Source organism: Ambystoma mexicanum, chromosome 2p (genome assembly GCF_040938575.1).
Source record: "Ambystoma mexicanum isolate Mex_15411 chromosome 2p, UKY_AmexF1_1, whole genome shotgun sequence".
Lineage (NCBI taxonomy): Eukaryota > Metazoa > Chordata > Amphibia > Caudata > Ambystomatidae > Ambystoma > Ambystoma mexicanum.
The window spans coordinates 1,134,762,959-1,134,779,907 of record NC_090923.1 but is presented as its reverse complement, the minus strand read 5'-3'; positions in this window follow the sequence as shown (position 1 = coordinate 1,134,779,907).

Below are 16,949 nucleotides of genomic sequence, written 5' to 3'. Positions count from 1 at the left end.
GCGGTGCGCCCGCTCCACCATGAACATGGGTGTTAGTGGGGGGTGGTCCAGGAACTCAGTGGTAAGTGTCTCTGTGAACATTTCCATGTTTTCGATGGCGGTGGACTCAGGGACTCCGAGTATGAGTATATTATTTCGCCTGGAGCGCCCTTCCAGGTTATCATGTTTGGCCATGACTCTCCTTACAGCTGGCTATAAGACCGCCACCTCCCATTGTAAGGTAGATACTTGATTTTTGCCTTCTCCTATACACTGTTCCACCTCAGTCATACTCCCACACAGTTTATCAATCTGTATAGCTGAGATGTCAACTTTGTATGTCAAAGCATCTATTCTGGTGCCCAAAGTATCAGTGCTGCTCTTCAGCGCTAGCAGTTTTTGGTTCAGGGCTTCAACATCTATTTGAGATGGTGGTTGGCTTGAAGGAGGAGAAGGTGGTGATGAGGGCTGGTCAGAGCGGGCAAATTGCTCCATTTTGGCCTGCTTCTTGAGGTTAAACATGGTGGCGCCGACTAGCAAGCAGTATGCCCTGATGTAGAAGCCAGATGAATCCGAAGGAATGTTTTACACGGACCAGATAACGTGTAGTAGTGCTGCGCGTCACGTTATGGGAGAGCACTTGCAGAGCCCCAACGGATTGGTGGTCCGGGCAAGCAGCCTGCGCAGCCTCGGGAGCTAGTTACGTATACGTGGATCCCTTTGTGGGAATCTCCTGCTGCAGCAGTGTCTCAGTGTTGGATCAACTGGCTTCCTGCCCAAGTGAACCCGTCACGTAGATATGGACCTTACTCAGTGGATACAGGAGTGTGAAGGGCCCCTTCAGGGTGTGTGTTGTGAGACGATTCTATCGCGGTGCACTCCTTTGCCTTCGCTGCAGCCCAGTGTTGCTGATTATTAGAGCCGGGGGCAGGCGTGCCAGCCCTGGAGGTCAGACAGAGAGCTGTATCAGGCTGCCAAATGGTAAGAGGCCCGTAGAGAAGCCAGTGCTAGCTGGTCCCGCAATGTGGGCGCACTCAGCGGTGAGGTCAAGTTAGACAAAGATGCAGGGCAAGGGCCGAGGTTGCCCGGAGGTGCAGGCCCAACCGGAGAGTATCAGATCCACAGAGCTGCCGTCACCAGGGTCCCACGGCATGTGTCATGGCATGCAGGGTTCTCCTAGTGCTCAGGCAGAGGCAGAGTCAAAGCTGCCCACCTGTGTGGCCTAAGGCGGGGGCCAGTTTACTGAAGGAGTCTGGGCTTGTGCTGACTTCGGAGCAATGTTTCCAGTGCGGAGTGTCACCCCTGCACTGAGTAAGAGGTTGGGCCTGTGACACAGACTGGGGCGCATGAGCTGCACCCCCGCAAAACCCGGGGCAGCTAACACAGTGCGCTGTGGGTGTTGAGCAGGTTATTGTAAGTGCTAGCCCCCAGGAAGGAAAGGGTCTTCCACCGCACAACGTTTTCTCCCACAGTTGTAGCCCACAGCGTTGCGGCAGTCAGGGTGCGTACTGTTGCTGAGGTTCTAATGCGCTAGACGCTCGTTCGTCTGCAAGTCGGGGGCACACCCCGTACACCACTACCGAATAGGCTGAATAGAGGGCTGGCGCGGAGGGACCGCTTAGAAGGCAGAGTAAGCGGGAGATGCAATTGCAAGGAGTTCAAGGCCCGGACAGTGAGGCAAGGACTAGCTCGCATTAGCCGAGGAAGGGCGCAGGGTCTACTCAGGTCGTCCTACAGTGCCGATGTCTTGTTACATGATCAGGGCAGTCATCAGGTATTGTGCCGTTGCCCAACAAGCGGTGGCGGAGTCCGTGCAGGGTTGGGCAGCCTCCAGTGGCAGCCTGGCGCGGGACCCCGCAGCAATATGCCCCACTGGAGGAGTTCACGGAGGTTGACCCTGGGGGGGGCCCGACAGCTGATGATAGTCGCTCCGCTATGTGTGTCCAGATGGCAGGGCAGCCACGTCATTCCAGCTCCTGACCCAAGACAGTCTCAGCACGGGCAGGGGGCAAGAAAGACCTGAGGCCGCAGGCGCAACCACCCCCCAGCCGTGTCGGGGATCAAGGAAGGTGGCCCGCCACGTCAGGTGCAGCCAATGTGGTCACAGGGTGCCTCCAGGCGTGATCCGGTGCAGGCCGGTGAGATGTTCAGGGCTGCCAGCCCTCAGCGTGCTGCCGCCTCTCCTTGCCGAGGCCCGGGGTCAGGTGGTGTTTCGGGCCCTGTGGCTGTTGTAGATCAGGACCAATTCGCCACTGATGGAGTGTCCGGGCTGACCGGACCGTCCAGGTCTGTAGATCGGAGAGTCACAGGGAGGGCGTCTCAGGCTAGCATGAAGTGGGGCCAGGGTCCGCAGCCTTGGATGGTCCCGCGTGGGACAGGAACCCAACGACCCCACACGGACTCTGAGCGGCCCACGCTGTATCTCGGCACCCGGCGAGGATGAAGCAGGGCCTTGATTCGGGAGAACTCTCGGTCGCCTGCTTTGCCGGCAGAGATGTTGGCCCCGGGAAAAGCTGTAGCGGCTCGCTGAGGGGGAGAAGGCGGCAATATATGTCGTCAGTCGCGGGACAACCCCTTTTTCCCCCACTCGCAATGCTGGTGTTGGCGGTGAGGCCACGGCTGTACAGCCTCTCCCCCCCGCGCCACTCGGTCACCTAATAGGGGAAACTTTAGGTTCAAAGGGTGCCCCAGCGCTTCAAACGAAATCTGGCAATCACCAGGGGGAGAGAGGGACCGTATTGAGGAGGAGTTTTGTCAGGATATCTGTGCCTTGGCCGGAGGCTCTCGGGCATCGGCCATCTTGAGTAGCTACGCAACCATTTATCCGCCATATCTCCGACATTTAACTTCATGAGTGCATGCTGTTTAGAGATCCCCTTGGTAAGGTCCGAGCAGCGACATTCGCTGCTCCAGACGCTGCATTTCTCCTCACCATTAAGGAAAAGGAGATTAGGAGATAACCTCCTTATCACGTAACTTGACTATTCCATAGAACCTGCTCATTTGTTCCCTGTAACAGTCTCCTCAAGTGCACATGCATCATATCTCTGCTCGCAACACGTGCAGCACTCTACGAACTCAACACGTGCATCAGTTCCAGCTTCTCTCACGCAACACGTGCATCATATCTACACTGGCAACACGTGCAGCACTATCTACGACTGCAGCACGTGCATCAGTTCCAACTTATCCCAGCAATGGCTGCAGTACATGGTGAACATACATGGTGAACATGAACATCCCTCACAGAAGTTTCTTACTTGTGCTGAAGTGCTTGTCTGTTTACTTCTGGTAAGAATCTTTAAACCTCCCTAAGTGTGAAGTGCAAGTCAACCTCTGCTGCCCTCTTTTACGGTAGACCAGGATCAAGTCCTATACTCATGTTTACCCTTTTTACTACTCTAGTTACCACTGGTCAACCATGAGACACCCTAAGACAGATCACGTCTACTGCTTCCACCTCTTGTGATAAACTCTTGCTGGAAAACTTAGCATCCTCATCTTCAGGTTTTCTCCCCCAGGAGGGTTCCACTTCTTTATCTCTGCCCCAAATGTATAATTCTTAGGGCCAGAGGTGAAGGAAGGAAGGCTCCCCTCTACCTACAGTCTCGTATTGGCAGGCAAGGGTTAAGTGAACCACTAATTCTATCGTAATACGGCATAGTCATTACACATAGCTTGAAAAACTGTGGAGAGGAGATTACCTTTTGTTATGCGTGTGCGAAAATGAGCTTAAAAACATGGCGCTTGTGTGCAGCCGTTTTGGACATTCATCTCCAAAACCGCAATGTAAGTCTACGTTTCTGTGAGCTCAGTCAGCAGATGAGTTGATGGGTTCTGCCACGGTTGTGATATGTATATTTGGAATATGATTAGCTCATTATGGAGGATAGCTGGTGTATTGTTTGATGACGGATGCACCAAGAAGGGAGTCAGAGTTGTACAGGTGCAGTGATGAGAGGTGCTGGGAATGAGTGCGTGGAGACAAACTGGGTTTTTCCACTATTAACTGGATTTTTCCGCTCTGTGCTCCCCATGTGTAAAGACCGGAGGGGGGTGACTGTACTTCTGCAGAGGAGAGGCACAAAGGACCCCAGCCAAGATTCTCTATTATTGGTGACGTAGTCGAGCAATCAAGGCCTAGCTTCTCAGGATGTGATGCAGACTGGTTCTTAAGTACAGTGTAGTCCCCAAGCACCCCCCTCTTGCAACACCCTTTATCTGGGCACCAACCAATGCAATATAAAAAACTACAAATAATCCAAAACAACGCAATCAGAGTGGCTCTTAACATTCCCAGGAACCTGCACATCTCAGACTCCAGACGGAATCTCCGCTGGCTCTCAGTCTCCCAAAGAGTCTCTCTTAAAGCACAGGCGCTCACACACAAAAGCCTCGCCAACCAAGGCCCTAGCAACTTAGCTAGCTGATTTACACGACACACTACTTCCAGACCACTCAGAAGTGCCTAAACCAATTGCCTTAACATCTCGCGCTTTCACCTCCAAAGATCTGGTGGTCGTAGTTTCCCAGTCCTAGCAGCCAAGCTATGGAACTCGCTACCCAATCCCCAGAGAGCTGAAACTTCCTTCCTAGACTTCAAGTGCAAAGCCAAAGCTTGGCTGTCTACCCACGACTTACCATGACTCTACCTCTGAGTCATCAGCCACTGCATTAACTGCCCACTGCCTTAACCTGCTACTCTACACGTGTATATTCCCTGTATTATCTGTATATTTCTGTATATTTATTCAAATGTTTGTACATTTTCTGTATATATAAAAATGCCTCTGCCTATACCATGCCTGTAACTAAGTGATGTGCCTGGATGCCCTGGGGCCTGGTGCGCTTTATAAATAAATACAAATACCCACAAAGGAATGTCCGCACACTTTATTAGTTAAAACACAGTCTTACTATAATTAAGGTTCAAGGTTATGTACACAATCACAATAACTCACTTTGTGCTCAGTTAATCTACAATGGCAAATATATATAGCTCTAAGTGGTACCACAATTATTATTAGATTTCATTAAAGTGCATCAACCGTACTCAGGTCAAATGTCACACAAATCAAATAATAAAGGTAACCAACAAAAGACATAGGAGGAAAGCAGTTGGTTAGAACAATTGGCAGAATACTGGCCCCTACCACTAGACACAATTCTGTGTGGATCTCCCCCAACCTAGGCAACCTGTAAAATAAAGATACCCTACAAACCCAGTCCATATATTGTTCAATGAGTCTTATTCCCTTCTAAAATGGTTGTACCACCCCACTGTACCTGGAATAGCAGAGTTCCTCGCAGAGGCATCGAGGGATCCTTCTTGAGTGACTCCCTCTAAAGCAGCGGCCACGGATCATCGATGGGCCTCGAAGAAAGTGAACTCTGCATTGAGAATCCTTGATGGAAGTTTGGCGACGTCGAGGCAGCAGCTTCAGTCCTGGCGGTGCTTGTGGACGACGAGTGGAAGACGTCCTGCAACGAAGAGGCATGCGGGGCACCTCGATGCGATAGTTCAGGACCGCAAAGAGTTTGTTAAGCAAGGGCGTCGAGTCGTCCGGCGTCTCTGCGGTCTTTGGGTGGTGGGAAACCCACCGGCAGATGCTCCTCGACACGTCGACGGCCTGGCCTTCTCCGGCAGGATAAGGCGGTCAGCGGTGCGGACGGGCGTGTCCGGGAATCAAATGTCTTAATCAATGGAGCGTGCAGCGTTCGTCGTCAATGGCACAGCGTCAAGCAGTCCCCACTTCTGAGCAACACTGCTTCGACTGGCCTCCAGCGGTTATAGCAAACCTGCAAACCCTGGTCGACGACGGTGGATGGAATATCCGGTGCTTCTCTTCGTTCTCCTCGGCGGTCCCGGCTCCGGTCGGCAGCCTGTTGAGGGTCTGACTTCAGGTAGCTTCGCCGAAGGTTAGCAGTGCTCGATGGTCCCTCAGAGCTCGTGAAGAGGGTGCCTAACCAGGTCCCGGTCCCTCGGAGCTCGGGAAGAGGGCACCTAACCAGGTCCTCTCTCAGATCAGTCTCAACGTCACAGCGGATTTCAGATTGCAGTGAAGGTAACAGCAGTCAACCTTCTTCTTCAGGCTCGGCTTGGAGATTAAGCATCAGTTTCGACTTCAGCTTCTGAACGGCGTCAGTTTTGATGTCAGTTTCTACTTCAGTTTCTGAACAAATTCTGGCAGTGAGAGGCCCCCAGATATACTGTTGATCTCCCATTAATTCTGCTGGGTCACTCTCAGGCAACCAATCACTCAGAAGGGCATTCAGCAGTCAGTCAGCCAATCAGGCATACAGTGCATTCAGGCCATTCTCCTCCCTCTCAGACACTCGCAACAAGGAATGTGTATTGGGACAAGTACCCAGCCATTCAACACTACACACTGCGTTCATAACAGTTTCGGGCAGGGCTGTCTCAGTCATTGTGAAACCAGACATCCACAACAAGAAGTGCATATTGGTCACACACTCTATTCACCCAGTTCCCACCCACAGGGTGCACCCACAACATAAAGTCACTGGGAAGGCTCCAGTCAGTCTGGCCTGGACCTCACCACAATACCATATATGGAACCTCCACCCAATAGTCAGTCAGGGGGAAGGGACAGAGTCAGGGCTTCCCAGGACTTTGGGAAAACAAGGTAACCGGCAATAGAAAGCAAGAGGCCACAGGGCCTATCTGGTTTCCTATAAGGAATCAACTGATTCGAATGGCAGGGCCTGGGTATCCCAAAATGGATGATACTCAGAGCACCTGTCAAATTCAGCATGGAGCTGCCACCAGCCTATACTCTGCTCTGTGGGCCACCCACAGGTGCCCAAAAACATACACTAGGGGCAGAGGGTTGTACCCCAACCCATGGGTGCCATAAGGGTACCCCACGGGTCTGCAGACCAAACCAAAAATAGGAAGAGCTGCACTGCCAGGAGACCCACATGGACTCCTGGGCAGAAAACAATAGAAAACACAATTAAAAAAATTACTACAGGAGATGTTCAGGGAACCCTTGTCCCTCCAATGCATTTCCATCATCACAGTCGCCCCCCCCCCAGACTGAGGTTAGTGTGCCTAATCTCCGACGAGATTGACACCCTCATCCAGACGGTCAACATACCTTCTGGAAAGGCCATCTGCATTATCGTGACTCTTCCTTGGTCTCTGCTCTATGGCAGGCTAATGGCCCACATGTGCAGTTTCGGGTTCTCACCCTTCATCTGCATATGCCCCATCAGGGGCTTATGATCTGTTTGGACCTTGAAGGTAGACCCCGTAAGGTAAGGCCTAAAACGCCTAAGGCTCCAACCTATGCTAAAACATTCCTTTTAACAGTAGCCCATCTAAATTCTCTACCCTTGAGTTGTCTACTGATGAATATGATTGGATGTTCCCTTACTTTGTCATCTAACTGGGACAAGCCAGCTCGAATTGCGGTGTCGCAGGTATCCGTCTGGACGATAAAGGGTTTGCTGTAGTCAGGCACACACAACACGGGTGCCCTACACAGACTTTCTTTCAAGCCATCAAAGGCCCTCTGATGGTCTTCAGTCCAATTAACCTTCCTAGGTTGTTTGGGTGAAGTCAGATCTGTCAGCGGTGCAGCTATGGTCCCATAGTCGGCCATGAAATTGCGATAATACCCAGTGAGGCCCAAAAAGGCTCTCACATGGGGTTGAGTAGTGGGAGTCTCCCAGTCATGTACATCCTATACTTTACTGGAGAGAGGTTGGATTTGACCCCCTCCTACCTCATGACCAAGATACGTGACTTTCCCCTGAGCTATCTGGCACTTGGTGGCCTTGATAGTGAGGTTAGCCCTTTTCAAGGCCTGCAACACCTTATCCAGATGTGTCAAATGCTCTTCCCAGGTGGAATTGTAGATGGCAATGTCGTCTAAGTAGGCCACACAGAAGGCCTCCAGCCCGCGAGCACATGATTGACCAATCTCTGGAAGATGGCAGGGGCATTCTTCAACCCAAAAGGCATGACCCTAAGCTGGTAGAATGCCGTCCTTTCCTTGGCATGGTCCGTCAGAGCTATTTGCCAAAAGCCTGAGGTAAGGTCAAAGGTGCTCACAAATTTGGCAGCACCTATGGTGTCCATGAGCTCATCAGCCCTGGGCAATGGGTACGTGTCAGTTATGGTGACGGCATTGACTCCTCAGTAGTCCACACAGAACCTCCAATCCTTGGTACCTGCCTGGGAACTTGCCTTGGGACAAGGACCACGGGATTTGACCAGGGACTGGTTGAGGGTTCAATAACACTCAGATCCAACATCTTGGCGACCTCAGCATGGATGTGGTTCTTAACTGTATCTGACATACGGTAGCACCCGCTTTTGACAGGCATACTGTCAACAGTGTCAATTTCGTGCCTACACCATGGTGTAAGGCCTGGTGTCAGTGAAAACAGAGAGGCATACTGCTGGTGCAAAGCCCTGCAGGCCCTCTGCTGCTCTGTCGTCAGATCTGGAGAGAGATGTACTCCCTCCACTGGACCATCCTGAGGGTTGCAATGCAGCAAATCAAGAAGGGGCTCACACTCATCCTCTTCTTGCTCTGAAGCTAGCAAGAGACATGAGAACTCCGCTAGCCTTTGGAAAGGCTTGAGCCCGTTGACGTGGAACACTTGAGGGGCTACCCAGAGACTCTCATGTCAACCAGATAAATGACTTCGCCCATCTTGGAGATTATCCTGAAGGGTCCAGTCCATTTGTCTGCCACAGCTCGAGGCTTGGGAGGCTCCATCACAAGGATCTCCTGGCCTGGAGTCCAATCGACTTGCGAGGGTTTAAGGTCATGCCAGTACTTATTCAATTCCTGGCTGGCCTTGAGATTCGCTGTCGCTTGTCCCATCATCTGTGTCATCCTCCGTCTGAGGCCTAACACATAGTCCCCCACTATCTTGGCAGGACCTGAAGGGGTGGCTTCCAAACCTTCTCTGATCAAGGCAAGGGGCCCCCTCACGGAATGTCCAAAGAGTAACTCAAAGGGGCTGAAACCAACACCCTCTTGAGGTACCTGTCACGACCCTCGCCCAAAACCCCCTCTGCCAAACCCATTGGCCAGGTGGAGTCAGGACTCGGGCCTCTAGAACCTGGCATCCTTTTCCAAAACCCTCTTGGGGCCACTCCTGGCGCCTATGGCGCCAGGCTCATACACCATGAAAAACATGTGCTTGGGAACTACTTAATGTGTTATCAGCCAACATGGAGGCTTCCACATAGCCTGGTTCCAAGGAAACAAGCTATGCGGTCTAGTGTTTTGGGTGTGGTAACCTAGGGACTACTTTACCTGGCCTATTTTGTTGGGGCTATTTAAACCACACCTGAGCAAGACAACATGCTTCGCATTACTTTGCAGCTTGCAACGTGACACTCGCCGTGTCCAGCTATTCCCTCGAACCTCGGAGAAGCAGAATCTGCAAGGAGACAAAAGCAACATCATTAGCAGCAGCATCTTACCTGCTGTCTTCATCTTTAGCCACTCGCAGCTAGTGAGAATAGCTTCCTTGAATCTGCAACATTAAAGAAAGCAGTAGAGACATTTGCAAGTTACGAACTGCTCAAAAGGCTTACCTGGCTGGTCGCCTCTCGGCTGGCACCACTCCGGACATTCCACTCGCGCTGAAGAACACCGCAACCTACAAGGAAGGAAAACACAGGTTTGCAAAGGCAAGACTTCGCAGCGCTGTGCATAGCGCTTACTTACCGCATGATAGCGCTTTTAATACACCATCAATTACCAGCGGGGCTCAACCAAGCTAGTTCGCCGCGCTGAAGCTTCGCATACCTAAGGGAGAAAAAAGAGACATTTTAAACAAAGAAAGGCATGCAGGATAGCAATAAAAGTAAAGAACAGCAATAAGACCTACCTGAACAATATCAAACGGGCCGGCGTCAGTGAAATAACTGGACCACACATGCCCATGAAAGACCACGCGCCCCTGCAAAGAAGGCAGGAAGGAGAGCACGCCTAACTCTACCACAAGGTGAAGAGAGGGCCCACAGGGGCTGAAATCATATGGGGGGGAGGGGGTGGAGGGAGGATACTTACCCCGGTCGGTCAACCTTGAACACAGTCCTCCTGTATTTTCAGGCAGAACCTTCCCCGCAGACCACATCGGGGCAAAGCTGAGAAGCATACCAGCGAGTAACCTGGCTGGGTGTCATCCCTGTGGATACCAGGTTAGCGTAACAGAACGCGAAGCCTACAATAACACATCCACCTGGGCACCATGAAGACATCAGAAATGGACCAATTAGCCCAATTACTTGGAGAGCTTCGTGCTGAGGTTCATTCTGCCCGACAGGAGACTAATGCCCTCCGGAGAGACCTAAATAGTGACCAAAGAACGCACTGAAGAGATTAACAGGCAATACTTGCAATCACAGGCAGGACAGATGCCTCTACCTCGAAGCAATCCAACGATGCAAAACCCCGCTATACCACCCACTCCGGTACAGATCACATTACCTGGAACAGTTCTACTGGCACCACCAGAACGGTTCTCAGGCGACCCACCGAAGTATGTGGCATTCATCAATCAGTGTCGCCTTCATTTTCTTTGTAGGCCTGGAGTATTTCGAAATGACCAAGCTCGGGTAGCTTTTGTCTTATCATACCCGAGTAGTAGTGCAGCAGATTGGTCGGTGCCGTTGGTAACCCATGACGATCCTCTATTACATGACTTTGGGGGGGTCCATAGAGAAATGGAAAAACTTTTTGCTCGCCATACCCAGGAACAAGCAGTAGACAATGAACACTTGTCCCTCTGACAGGGGAATCGGTACTTGTTAACGTACATTGCTACCTTCAACAGACTGGTTGCCGAAGCTAGGTGGCCAGAAAACAAAAGAACCACGTTATTCCATTGAGGCTTACAAGACGAATTAAAGGGCATCTTAGCCCAGGTGGTTGATCCATCTAGAGACTGCAGAATTCATAAATCTGGTCGTGCAGCTAGACCACCGGTTGCAGGACCGAAAGGCAGACCGGTCTAAGACGGACCCTCAGACGTGTATGTTCGACCAAGGGAAAACACACCCTGTGTACCTGAAAATGCTGTAGAACCCATGCAGATTGGAGGGATACGGCCTCCATTAACAAAACAAGAGTGGGACAAAAGAAGACAACAGCTTTGTTTGTATTGTGGGAAACCAGGACATTTCCTGAAGGACTGTCCAGTAAAACCCCCAAGAAGAACAGTCGGGGCCACAGAGAAGGATGAAGCTAAGGAATCGGAAAACTACCAAGCTCGACAAACGTAGAGGTCAGTTTATCGAGTGAGAAGAAAGAGTTGCTGACCTCGCACTCTGCAATATCAGTGATCTTAATTAACCACCAACAGTCGTCAAGAATGCATGCCGTTGAAGCATACATCGATAGCGGAGCAGTTGGAAATTATATTGATCAAGAACTGGCAGCAGAGATGGGGCTTCCTTTGTGTTCTAAGCCAACTATGGACAAGGTAACCACCGTGGATGGGACAGAAATCGCTTCCGGACCAGTAACCCAGTGCACAGCCAGGGTAACCTTGCTGTGCCAGGATGGACATCGGGAGTCTATTTCATTTGATCTCCTCAAGGCACCTCAGTTCAGGCTAATACTAAGGATGCCATGGTTGGTTGCTCACAACCCTTTGATAGACTGGCGGCCACGAAAATTAACCTTCCCTGGTGACTGCTCCCCTGCCTGCTACTACCAAGAGGAGAAACCTGACGTCTGTATCCCCATGACTCCCGGAGCGACAGTATCAACCCTGCGAGCAACTAATACCTTGCCCAGTGAATACCATGATTTCCAGGATATTTTCCAAAAGGACCAAGCCAATACATTGCCGCCGCACAGGCCCTATGACTGTCAGATCGACCTTGTTCCTGGTGCACAAATCCCTTGCGGCAGGATCTATGCTCTCACAGAACCAGAAAACCTTAATTTGAAATCCTATTTAGACCAGTACCTTTCAAACGGATTTATCCGTCCTTCGAAGTCCCCCGCAACCAGTCCTTTGTTTTTCGTATCAAAAAAGGAGACTTGAGAACCTGTATTGACTACCGCGCATTGAACCAGATCACCGTGAAGAACTGCTACCCCTTGCCACTTATCCCTGAGATGCTAGACCAAGTTAAAGATGCCCAGATTTATACCAAATTGGACCTTCGAGGAGCGTAACCTCCTGGTCCGAGTCAGAAAAGGAGATGAATGGAAAACCGCCTTCCGTACTAAGTACGGCTTGTTTGAATATCAAGTCATGCCCTTCGGGTTATGCAACGCTCCTGCGGCATTCCAATATTTCATGAATGACGTCTTAAGGGAATTAATTGATGTGTGCGCCTTAGTGACATAGACGACATCTTAGTATACTCAGCCTCGAAACAAGATCATGTCAGGCACGTTCGTTCAGTCGTCATCAAGCTCCGTCAACATCGCTTGTTTGCAAAGCTTGAAAAATGCTTTTTTCACGTCACCAAAGTAGAGTTTCTTTGTTTTATCCTTACTCCAGGAGGCATCGGAATGGACATGCACAAGGTAGATGCCATTCTGAAATGACCTTCACTGACGTCTCTGAAAGGGGTACAAAGCATGCTGGGCTTTGCGAACTTCTACCGCCGGTTCATCCCAGACTTCTCTCAGGTTGTGCTCCCAATCACAGTACTATTACGAAAAACAATAAAAAGTTTACTTGGACCGAAGAAGCAGAAGAAGCCTTTCAGGAACTTAAACGAAGATTTACCTCTGCTCCAATCCTGCGACATCCTCGTCCAGACCTCCCTTATGTCGTTGAAACTGATGCGTCCAGTCTCGCAATGGGGGCTGTCCTTTCACGGAGAGATCTGGAAAACGGCCAGCTACATCCTGTGGCCTTCTGGTCAAAAAAATTCTCACCTCCAGAGATTAATTATGCCATCACAGACAAGGAACTCCTGGCTATCAAATCCGCCTTTAATTCCTGGAGGCACTACCTTCTGGGGGCCAGACATACCATTACAATCATCACAGACCACCGAAACCTGCAATATCTCAAAACAGCCAAGGCCCAGTCCTCGCGCCAATTACGGTGGGCCCTTTTCTTCGCCAAATATGATTATGTAATCACATTTCGACCAGGAGTCAGAAACGGAAAAGCGGATGCCTTATCTCGCATGGGCATAGATTAAATGGTATATACAACTCCCGACCCAGTACCTATTATACCTGAAGACAAACTCTTGGGTATCACAACAGCCTTAACACAAGCAGAACTACGGAAAGAAATCCAACGGACAATGAGTCCTGATGCCTTCCTTGCATGGCAAACTCAAGGAGAACCATATACCATCGAGGTCCATCTACCCTTTTTTAGGGATCGCCTATATGTACCCAAGAAGGAATTACAACAGCATATTATTTCAAACTATCACGATTCACTGATCGAAGGGCAACCTGGGATCGCCAAAACCCTAGCTAAGGTAAAAGAACTTTTGGTGGCCTACCTGGCGTAAGGACATCATTCAGTATATTCAGTCCTGCGGTGTCTGCGCACAAAATAAATCACAGAAACAAAAGCCATCTGGTCTCCTACAACCATTGGACATTCCTCCAGTTCCATGGCACACTCTTTCCCTTGACTTCATCACTGATCTACCTCCAAGCCAAGGATTCAACACCATCCTTGTAGTTGTGGACTTCTTCTCGAAGATGGCCCATTTTATTCCTCTCAAAGGCCTCCCAGACGCAGCCACTTTAGCAAAAGTGTTCCTGGAGGGTGTGGTTAAGCTACATGGCTTCCCTTCAGTTCTGGTCTCTGATCGAGGCAGCCAGTTTGATTCAAACTTCTGGAAAAAATGTTGTGCAATGGCGCAGATCGACGTTCGGCTATCTACCATTCACCATCCCCAAACGGACGGCCAAATCAAGAGAACCAATCAGACACTCGAGCAATATTTACGGTGCATGCTGCACCACGAACAAAGGAATTGGAAAGACCTACTATGGATAGCCGAATATGCATACAACAATTCTTTGCATTCAAGCACGGGACAAACACCCTTCTATACCCTTTATGGCAGACATCCACGTACCTCTGAACTAGACCTTCCAGCCAGCTTGGAAATGCCAGCGGTAAAGACTCTACACACACAACCATTACTCAGGCTTTCAAAAGGACAAAGGAATACCTTATTCATGCCGAAGAAAAACAAGAGATTCGCCGACCAATACCGGAAAAAGGCCCCTGATTATCAAGTAGGAGTCAAAGTTTGGTTAGCGTACCCATCAAGGGAACCCGGACCTTTCATCCCAGATTCCTAGGACTCTATACCATTAAGGCAATTATCAACCCAGTAGCCATGAAACTGGATTTACCACCTAATCTACAAATCCACCCGGTATTTAATGTGTCCCTCCTGAAACCAATGAAACCCGGCACACGGATTGGGACACCACCTTAACCAATACTTGTTGACGGAGAACCAGAATTCGAAGTCAAAGATATCTTGGACTCTAAATACTCTAGGACCAAGCTATATTATCTCGTCGATTGGAAAGGATTTGGACCACAAGATAGATCCTGGGAGCCCAATGAGAATATCCACGCACCACGTCTAATCAGAAAATTCCATCGGAACTTCCCAACTAAACCTGGGCCAGACAGAAGGAACACCATGGGAGGGGCCTTAGGGGGGAGTGCTGTCACGACCCTTGTCCAAAACCCCCTATGGCAAACCCACTGGCCAGGTGGAGTCAGGACTCGGGCCTCTAGAACCTGGCATCCTTTTCCAAAACCCTCTTGGGTCCACTCCTGGCTCTGATAGCGCCAGGCTCATACACCATGAAAAACATGTGCTTGGGAACTACTTAATGTGTTATCAGGCAAAATGGAGGCTTCCACATAGCTTGGTTCCTATGCGGTCTAGTGTTTTGGGTGTGGTAGCCTAGGAACTACTTTACCTGGACTATTTTGTTGGGGCTATTTGGATAGCAACAAAACTAAACAACAACAATAAGACCTACCTGAACAATATCAAACGAGCCGGCGTCAGTGAAATAACTGGACCACACACGCCCATGAAAGACAATGCGCCCCTGTAAAGAAGGCAGGACGGAGAGCATGCCTAACTCTACCACAAGGTGAGGAGAGGGCCCAGAGGGGCTGAAATCATACGGAGGGGGTGGAGGGAGGATACTTACCCCAGTCGGTCAGCCTTGAACACTGTCCTCCTGTATTTTCAGGCAGAACCTTCCCTACAGACCACATCTGGGCAAAGCCGAGAAGCATACCAGCGAGTAACCCAGCTGGGTGGCATCCCTGTGGATACCAGGTGAGCGTAACAGTACCTCTCTGTAAGCGAACAGCAGGCACGGCAGGAGGAGATCCCATTTCCTCCTTAGTGGCTCTTCCAAAGTGCCTAGCATGTCCTTGAGAGTTTTATTAAATCTCTCAACCAGACCATTGGTCTGGGGATGGTAAGAGGTGGAGAACTTGTAGGTTACCCCACACTGTTTCCACATGGTTTTCATGTAACTAGACATGAAGTTGGATCCTCTCTCAGAGACAACCTCCTTAGAGAATCCAACATGGGTGAAAATGCCCAGGAGATCTCTGAAAACCACCTTGGCAGTAACAGTCCAAAGCGGTATAGCCTCAGGGTACCTGGTGGCATGATCAACCAAGACCTGGATGAACCAATGTCCACCTGAAGTGGGAGGGTCAAGAGGACTGACGATGTCGATGCCCACCCTCTCAAACGGTGTGCCAACCACTGGCAACGGCTGCAGTGGGGCAATGACATTGCCTCCAATCTTGCCAGATAACTGACAAGTTGGGCATGTCCTGCAGTGGGACTCCACTTCTACTCCCATCCAAGGCCAGTAGAAATGGGCAGAGAGCCTCTGATTAGTTTTCCTGCTCCCAAGATGACCAGCTAAGGGTACCTCATGCGCCAACTGCAGCAGGAAGGGCCTGTAAACCTGGGGTAACACCAACCTCTTGAGGGCACCAGGTTCAGGCTTAGTGGGCTCACTAACAAGGAGCTCACCTTCCCAATAGATCCAGAATGTCCTAGGCACTTCTCCTTGTGCCTGGGACAGGGCCTGTTTTCTCAGACCCTTGAGAGAGTGGCACTCTCTCTGACCCTTACAGAAGTCAACCCGGAACGGTCCCCCTTCAGCTAACAGGCATTGAAGGTCAAGGTGGTCCTTCGGGTTGAGCACCTCTCTCGCAGGAGGGTCTTCTGCATCTCCTCCCTCAGGAGTTCAGTTTGAGTTTTCCATTGGACCCAGCACGTCCGGAGCATGGATCCCAATGGGTGCTGTAGGAACAGCAGGAAGAGAAGGAGCCCCCTTCACAGAGGTGGCCTTCTTGTTCTTCCGTATTCTTGCCTTAGGCCTTGCCTTTGGCTTGGGTACCTGACTCACAGCCAGACCCTGTGTCACCTGTGACCTAGTGACTGCAGCAGCAGTCATGGGTAGACCATCTGAGATCAACCTCAACTCTACTAGATCATTTCCTAACAGAATGTTAGCAGGGACATTGTCCTGAAACAATCATGAGTGTGACTAAGGCTACAGGCAATAATTTGGGAGCCCACCAGCTAACCTGGTGGTTCTCAGAGGAGCACCTACGTAGTCCTCTGGCTTGAGCAGGGTCCTATCCACCACTGTCATGCTTGCCCCAATGTCTCTCAAACCAGTAGAAGGCTGGCCATTCAAGAGGACACTTCTCAAAAACACACGGGTTGTGTGATTGTCGCCAGTACTTCTGCGTACTGGTCCCAGGCCCCAAGGGACACTAGGAAAATCTCTACAGGAGCACTGAATGTGATCCCTGTAGAGGAGGGGAGATCAGTGGCCTCCACCTCAGACATGGGGTATGGGTAGGTTAGGCTGACAGCCTGGACTCCAAGTGCCTTACCTTTACACTTGGGGTCACCCTTCTTGTGATCCAGAGCCCCACAGTCCCAACAAGTGCCAGGAATGCAGGGT